General features: G+C 36.9%; 1 pseudogene; it reads right to left on the minus strand.

Moving 5' to 3' along the window:
* Positions 1-2,148: 2,148 nt before the first annotated feature.
* Positions 2,149-7,961, minus strand: LOC114744709 (receptor-like serine/threonine-protein kinase SD1-8; annotated as a pseudogene).
* Positions 7,962-8,855: the final 894 nt, after the last annotated feature.

Below are 8,855 nucleotides of genomic sequence, written 5' to 3' on the forward strand. Positions count from 1 at the left end.
TTAATGCAGAGAACATTATTTAAAAGATGATCTTCATTTCACCAAAAGAAAAAGAAAAAGATGATCTTCATCTCTATGAGCAATTGATTTTCTAATTCAGGTGAAATAACAAGAGGAAGAGAGGAAGTAAGTACGTGAGATTCACAAAGCAGAAGTCATGTGGGAAAATTAGTCATGGGCATGAATTGAACTTTTCATGGAAGCTTTCGCTGACAGACGTAGAAACATTCCTAATTTTCTTTCTGTAGACACAAATGCTATGGATCACTAAAACTTAAAGCTGCTTCAGAAATTGGAAACACTGGGGGGAGCAGAGGCAAGTATAAAGTGAAAGGTGATTTACATTTTGCTGCCAAAAGTCTGCTTCATTTCTCTAAATGTAACTAAAATGGGCCTGGCATCATCGAGCAAAAGGTTTTAACTTCCAGGTCACTTTTTTAACTGCACAAAAATCTTCTACTGCATAACTTATCCTCAGTTTTTTTTTTTTGGTGACATAACTTATCCTCAGTTTATAACTACATTAAGATGACAACTTTTATGTCATTGTCTGGACTGAAGTCTGATGCATGTATGATAGCAACATCCTTGCACTGATTCAGCTAACCATAAATGGTGATGGCTCCCACTATTCTGATTAAGACGGGGACCTAATAATCATCACACGCAACATTTTATTTTTCTTCTCTCTCCCCCTCTCCCTCTCTCCCCGAGCTAAGCTAGTGCTGCTACATGCTTATCCTTAGGACGACCCTGTAGCGTTTGACTGTAATCTGGATAAGCGTCTGCAAGGACACTATATTCTGTACGCATTTTAATAGAATTCCATTTCATTTATTTCGAACCTTTTGTTTTCCAAAATTGTTTAGATGCTTAGTCTAATCAGAAAACTTGAGAGTAGATTATTAGACTAACAATAAGTATGCTCAGACAATATCACCACCCATCTAAGCATATTAGTCTAATACGGTTGGCCAAAAGAAAAGAAAGAAAGAAATGTTAATACTATGTCACATGAGTAAGCAGAAGACATTTTATTGGAAAATTCAGGATGCCATCATGGTGCTATTTTGAAGGAAACTTATTTAGGTCCTAGGATAGCTTCCGAGGCAAGATGATTCATGCAGTGGTTCAGCATGTGTAATGTGATAAGTTTCTGTCATCGTTACGATGAAAGGTTTTTATTCTAGCTGCAGGACATAGACATCAAAACAAAGAGCCAGCAATGCCTCTTATTTGAATCAATTACAATTTTAACTGCGATAAACAACTTCTCACACAAAAGAAGGTCAAGCCCAAGAAGCAGCTGTGAAAGAGTATTAAAAAAACTCCACAAAAAAAGAGGCATCTCAGAGTCTGTTAATGAGGCTCCCACTGTTTGTGAACGAGGAAGCTTGTACCATTACAATTTTGGTATTCCCAATTTTGTGAAAATGTTGTGTTCTTAGGAGGCATATCTCATCAATATGTACTATGTTACAACCTCTAATCGGTAACGTTATTTCTAAGTGAGCTTTCTTTGGCTTTGTTCAGATCCTGAACGAGGCACATTGCGCAATATGAGGAAACAAAGTGGCATCATCATGGGCTACACAAGAAGATCACTTTATCTTCATCAAGGATCGAGATTTACCATCATTAGCGGAGGTTTGAAAACCAACAATTTTATAAAATAGTGAATTGAACCCCAAAATTTTCTGATTCTGGCACATATCTTGATTTGATGTAGATCATTTTCAATAAGACCAAAATGTTAAGAGCTTTGAATTGTATGAAGATTTACTATCAGAGATAGTTTACATTACACGGGCATATAAAATGTCTTGTTTAGCAACGAGATAACCTTAAAAGAATATTTTTCAATTGATTAATAATGTGAGTATGCAATGAACGGGGTTTTCTTAGTCAATGCTGTATTATTTAGCCTAGGAATTACAACGTAAATATATTGAGAGGTACCAAAAGTGCCAACAACTATTCAGATTAGGAATTACGGTGAAGAGACAAAAGTGCTTCCAAAACCATTTTTGAAACCTAAAATGACTTTCTTGAAGGATTCCTGTGTAGTTTACAATCTTTGCATTCGGTAACTCAAATGTAAAGTCACAAACACACACACACACACACACACACACACACATACCAGTATATTAATATACACATCTCATTTTTCAAACTTAATGGTACTTGTGAGAAAACGAGTTTCGTTATTAGTTTAAATGGCACTTGAGCCAGAGACTTCACCCTGTTGAGACAACACGAGAGCATATAATACAATTAGATGTTGAACTCTATGAAGATAAGTAACAATTTTTAATGAACGCATCTCTTCAATGTTACATCAAAACAAGATCAACATAGACCTTGCAGTTTCCGCAGCTATGGGAAGAAGGAGCATGGAGACAATTTTTGAAACTTTTTTTGGGAATGTACAGAAATGCCAGAGGATACTTCCACTACCTGGCATTTAGCATTGTGACTGTAACTTGGTTCACAGTGCATGATTCGTCCATTTGCTTGAAGAAGAATCAGTTTCAGTAGTATGTCTTCCAAGGGCAAATCCTGGGTTTTTGGGTTGTGGCATTGTTGCAGTTTCACTACTCAACATCAACACTACTGTAGACATTGTTGGCCTATCTTCTGCACGCTCTTGGACACACAAGAGTCCGACCTGTATGCATCTAAGAACCTCAGATTCCACATATGAGTCACCAATGGATGAATCTACTAGTTCCAAAGCATTTCCTTCCTTCCAAAGCATCCAAGCCTGCAAGAAAACAACGAATATTTTGTTGGCAGAAGATGATATTATCAAGTTATACCTGAGCAATGGTAGAACTTTCACGTACATGTCCGAGAAGATTCAGCTCCTTGTTTGAGTAATAGAACCCTCTGTTCTTTTTGCCACTAATAATCTCTAACACCAATACCCCAAAACTATAAACATCTGATTTTACTGAGAAGACTCCATCCATAGCATATTCAGGAGACATGTAGCCACTATAAATCAAAAGAACATATAAATTGTAAGATCATATTGTTCGGAACATATAGAGAATTGAATTATGTTATTTTAAAAAAAAAACAGAATCACCATTAGATTTTCACCTAAAAGCTTAAACTCAACAATAGTTAAGTTATCATGAAACTTACTATGTTCCAACAATTCTCAATGTGTTTGCTTCTGTTTGGTTATTGGTGAAAATTCTAGCCATCCCAAAATCTGATATCTTTGGATTCATTTCTTTGTCAAGTAGGATGTTGCTTGCCTTGAGATCTCTATGGATAATCTTAAACCTGGAATCTTGGTGAAGATAGAGAAGTCCCCTAGCTGTTCCACATATAATGTTGAATCGCGTTTGCCAATCCAACAAAGACCTCTTTGCTTTGTCTGGATCATCAGATGTAACAAAATTGAGTAAACTTTTAATGTTCAATGAAGCCAAATGATACAGAACGTTAAGACAACTCACCAAACAAAATGGAATCGAGGCTTCTGTTTTCCAAGTATTCATAAATCAACATCTTCTCTTCCTTCTCAATGCAACAACCAAACAGCCTAACAAGATTTCGATGCTGAAGCCTAACAATTAACATGACCTCATTCTTGAACTCTTCAGTCCCTTGCACAGAGCTTCTTGACAACCTCTTCACAGCAATTTCCTGTCCTTCTACTAGCCTACCCTGATATAGTCCCCATGATTCATGTTAGGAGCGTAATACTTGCTTTATATCCTTGAGGTTGGTTTATGGATATATTGCCAACTACTAAAGCAACTTACCCTGTAAACAGCACCAAAGCCACCCTGTCCAAGTTTATTTGATTCAGAAAAGTTGTCTGTAGCCATTCTTATAGCACTAAAATCAAATAATGGCAATTCCAGGTCATCCATCTTGTTCCGTTCTGATGAGTAATCTCTATTACTTGAAATCACTCCCTCGGTCATAAGCAAATCTTGGCTTCTCTCTAAGGAGCCTGGTATATGCACACAAAAAGGCAAAACATTTTAACGAACGCCTTAGCTTCACATCACTATATTGAAGCATTGCTTGGGGATTTATCACGTTACCTCTGTGCTCTGTTTTCACTCTGATTAGGCGCCGCAATTTCTTCTTCTTGCATAAGAAAAAGAGACCCAATCCCAAAAGTATAATAGCTGCAGCAACTGCAATTCCTACAATCTTAGCTATTTTTGTGTTGTGGGACGCATTTGCAGACCCTATGTCATATTAGAGAAGAAGATTTCTGTTAGTAGACATATCTACTTCTTGCTGTGCTTCAAGCATCAGGAAGTGCAACAAGGAAGGAGCATATAAATTCATCGTAAGAAGGAACGGTATAATTTCAATGCTTATTACCATGAAGTGTGCATATACATATTATATATAAAATAACATTAATGATGTTATTATTTGGGAAATCTTCTCACCTAGGCGGGTAAATAGCAACTGGTAACACCAAGAAGTATTTAGCAAGTGGCAAACAAATTTCAGATGCCCTTTGACAATAAATTTTGGAATATGAGATTTTTCAATGATGTTTTCTAGATAACTTTCATGGACAGTTTTTTTTTATTAAAGCATAGGTATCCTCTTATTGGAGGTAATCCTATTTGAGGTATTGTCAGGTACTAAATAAGGGCATCTCTCCCTACAGGGATTCGAAACTTGATTCGTCACCTTATGGACAACTTATGAATTTAAGTAGAAAAGATATATATAAATGGGGCGTTGAGAGAGGCACCCACTCCCACCGAAAACAACAGAAAAGCTGGGAGTGAAAAAGGAAGGAGAGGCTTGGAGTCAAAAAAGTCGGCCCAAAATGCAGCGCTTCAGACCCAAGCATTTAAATTTTATGGGCCCACCCACTTCTTAAAAAGTCTCCAATTATGCATTTAATCCGGGGGGCCAATTCGTTCCTATAGGCTATAGCAAAGGCACTTCAAAAAGAATCTTCTCCTTTTTTTGTCCTTTTTTCTTAAAAAAAAAATTGATAGCCTGAAAAGGAATATGATGATACACAATAAACGCTGGAAAAAAAAATCAGATAATACACAATAAACATGACAAATAAAAGAGTTTCTGTGACTAAGGTTCACATTTCACACCATCCTTAGCATTTTGGAGTACCAATCCACATGACAAATAAGAGTTTTCTTAAACTTTTAAGCAAAAAAATAATTACTAAAAAATCAACAGTCTACAATAATAAGTTTTAAGATGATACCACCCCGATTCTAATTACACATAATGTCTTATAATTGAGACCGGAAGTAAAAAATGACAAAACCGACAACTGTTTAGTTGTTGTTAAAATTTCCTAAAAGACGTGACATTTTCAAAATGGGAAACGAAAGGGATATTAAATTGGCGGCAACAATGCTAGCGTTTATGAATTGAACAGGCGTACAGATGTCAGCAGAAGGAGCCGCCTACAGAGCAGAAGGCCCCACAAAAGTATTGAAAAAAAATTAAATGGACCCCAGTCCTTTCCAGCCACGTGGTGCAGCTGGATCCTTCTGTCCCCTTCTCACCCCACATTTACATCCCCTCCACCTTCGCAAATTTATTATTCATCTGATTTTGTCATAAATTTTCAATTATTAATAGTCCTTTTTGAATTATTTTAAAGCTCAAATGTCATAAAAAAAATAGTACTAGTTAAAATCATAAATATGTTTTGTATAAATACAACGTCATTTTTAAATTTTTTTTCCAATTAATATTTGTCCCACCAAACCATTCAAACAAAAAAAATAGTTCTTGTATAAATTATTTAATTTATAAGAAAAATGTTACAATAAATTAAATTTAATTAATTGCTCCATCCCATTCACACGGCACATGGTTACCTAACCCACGTACGACAAAGGAGTTGCCTTCATATTTTGTCTGGCAGCCCCGTCCATATTTCCAGTACTATTTTTTTTTTTTTTGATAAACTAAAATCATTAAAGTTCTTTCTTTTTTTAATTGCCAACGAAATCAAAAGGCCCCAACACTAGAACTTTTTAAACGCCCCCTCCCAAATAACTATTCATTCTAACAAAACACGCTTTCACTTTATTTTCCAGAAACAATCACCTCAATAACTTGATAAGATCGCTCTTTTTGAGATATCGCTTCATTCATCTTTTATTATTAACTAAAGCCACCAACTTTGTTCAAACTCATCCAAAATCAAAATACCCTTTGAACCTATCTTATCGAAGAACAATACCCTTCTAACTCCATTCTATTCCCTTCGAAACCACAAAAAAGTTGATCCCCATATGTTTTTATATATATAAAACATATCGAATAAACTAAAAAAGTATTTGATGACCCTCAAAAAATCATTTTTAAAAAGTATTTTTTTTTGTAACGAAGTAAACTCTTCTTTCATAAACTGAAAAATTATAATTTAGTTTTCATACTCTATGAATCCGGAAACAGAAACCAGAAAGAAAAGCAGCCAAGAAAGGAAGAAACATACGTACCGACATCGGAAGCTGCTAATCTGACATACAGAGTCTGTCCACCTCGAGGATACTGCCTTATGTCAATGAGATCGCCACTCCACATCACGCAACCGGTTCCGCCATTGGTGATTTCTATGTTCGCATACGCAGTGCAGTTACAGTTCTTCAGACACAAATCGCCACATTCGACAATGTTCATGCTCCTGTTCGCGAACACCGAGGTTGTGTCCGGCAGCTTCACGCTTTTCACCTCCAAGAACTTGTCCCCTCCACAATCCAGCTCTGTCTTCCTCACGCACCCATCGGACCCGTCTCTCAGATTCCACGCCTGCAAGTTCTTCGGCCTGAACCCTCTCATACACACGCAAACCGGCGAAGCGTTCGCGTCGCAGACTCCGAACGGACCGCACTGTTTGTAGTAATCGCATTGGTCTTTCGGAGCGTACCAGAATTTGGTCCATACTTGGGTGCTTTCGATCCACGTCATCCTCTGAAGCTCGCCGTTGGAGTTCACAGACAGCCTCGACAATAATGATTTGTTTCCGATTGAGAAAGTGTAGTATGCTTCGTGCTCGTCGGTGAAAAAGGTGAACTTGATGGAATCTGTGCTGGGTTGCATCTCGGGTACTCCGCTGAATCTCTCGCCGTTCCAGGGCCCACTTCGGTACACTATTCTCTGTTTGTTTAGCAGGAAAATTTGGGGGAGGCCATGGTAATTCATCTTGAACGAGTAATCTCCGGTGGACGGGTCTTCTCCGGTGTCCCTCCACGACGTCATGTGTCTCTCTATTCCTGCGTCGAAGTCCCAACCGAGTTTCATGCCCGGCAACAGAGTATCTGTTGGGTAATCGAAGCTCTGCCATAGATACTTTCTAGGGTCGTTCTGGCTTGCTTCTTTGAGGACCAAATTCCCTGAATCTAAAAGTTGAAGAACCGGGTTTGAAGGCGAAGTCGTGGTTTGATTCGTGGACCATATGGAACTTCCTGTTTGATCCTGAAGAACAAGGTTTCCTCTCTCTCCGATCTTGAGAATTCCATCAGGATTCCCAAGTGGGCTGTCTCTGTTCGCGACCCAAACCACTGTTTTAACCTCAATATTCTTGTACCTGATTCCCAGATACCATTTGGAACTCCTTGAAGGAAAGAAAACCAGCTCGAAAACTTGATTCTGTGATAAAAGGGTTTGGTTGGTGGCGAGAGATTGAGTCGCTGTTAGGGTATCTTGTGAGACTGAGATTGCAGAGAAGAAGGCAAGGAAGGTGAAGGTGAAGGTGAAGGTGAAGAAGGGGGAGAAGGACCTGTGAAGGTTAGGAAAACCTCCCATGTCTCTCTGCGAGAAAGAGCGAGAGAGAGAGTTTTCTGAGTGAAAGTAAATGATTATTTCTTCATGACCAAGACAATATATTCGGAGGAAAATCGATAGGTGGACTGAATGAGAGAGGCAGTTGACGGTGGCTGGTGGCTCCTCTGTCTTTACCTGCATTTTCTCAGTCTCTGTCGTTTCTAGTTTTTTTTTTTGAACAAGGCAAAGGGGGTTATTTTCGTTTGAATGTTGATATTGATTTTGGAACAGGAGAATCAATTAATCCTCGTAGTAAATTTCGAAAGAGGCAACAAAAAGTCGGTGTATTCATTTACTTACTATTCATATAATATATTCATTCCTGTGTTTTTTTATAAAAACTTAATAACTAAATTACGGGATTAAAAAATAATTAAAATTAGTTAAAATTAGTTTAAAATAATAAATATATAAGAAATAAATTTTTTTCTCAAATATATCTTTATTTATTTATGAGGGGATAAATAAGAAAGAAAAATAAAATAATAATGAGAGAAAATATGAAAGAGAAGATAATATGTCATGTCAATCTTTTAATTAATACAATGTATAAAATTAACTAAGAGCAAAGATAATAAAAACATATTAAATATTCAGACAATTCTAAATAAACTCTTATAAAAAAAAGATTAAGACAATTTAAATTTTGGGTTCTTATAAAAAAAATAAAAGGAAGTAAATCCTTATTATTTGTCACTTATAACAGAAGATTTTGTTTTTAGTAAGAGAAAGTATACCATGCATTTGATGAGAACAAAAATAAAATATTTTTATTTATTTAATGTTATCTTCAGCCTACAGGTAAGAAATAAGAAGGAGAAGAGGGGAATATCAAATAGTTTTCAAACATCGAGGGACTCCTTTGTTTGTGGAGTCTAAAAATGAGGGGCCAAAGCAAGATGATTAGCCATAAATGGCGGGCTGGTCATTTTTTGGCTGTGATGTTGCGGCATTTTCTTCTGCGTCGTTATCAGATTAAAAGGAAGCCAAATTTGGGGAACCATATCTGCGCACAAGTATGCAATAATCCATAGAATCCGCTTTAGATTTTT

The sequence above is a fragment of the Neltuma alba genome, unplaced genomic scaffold, assembly GCF_004799145.2.
Source record: "Neltuma alba isolate B1F8T4 unplaced genomic scaffold, ASM479914v2 tig00004432_pilon, whole genome shotgun sequence".
Classification (NCBI taxonomy): domain Eukaryota; kingdom Viridiplantae; phylum Streptophyta; class Magnoliopsida; order Fabales; family Fabaceae; genus Neltuma; species Neltuma alba.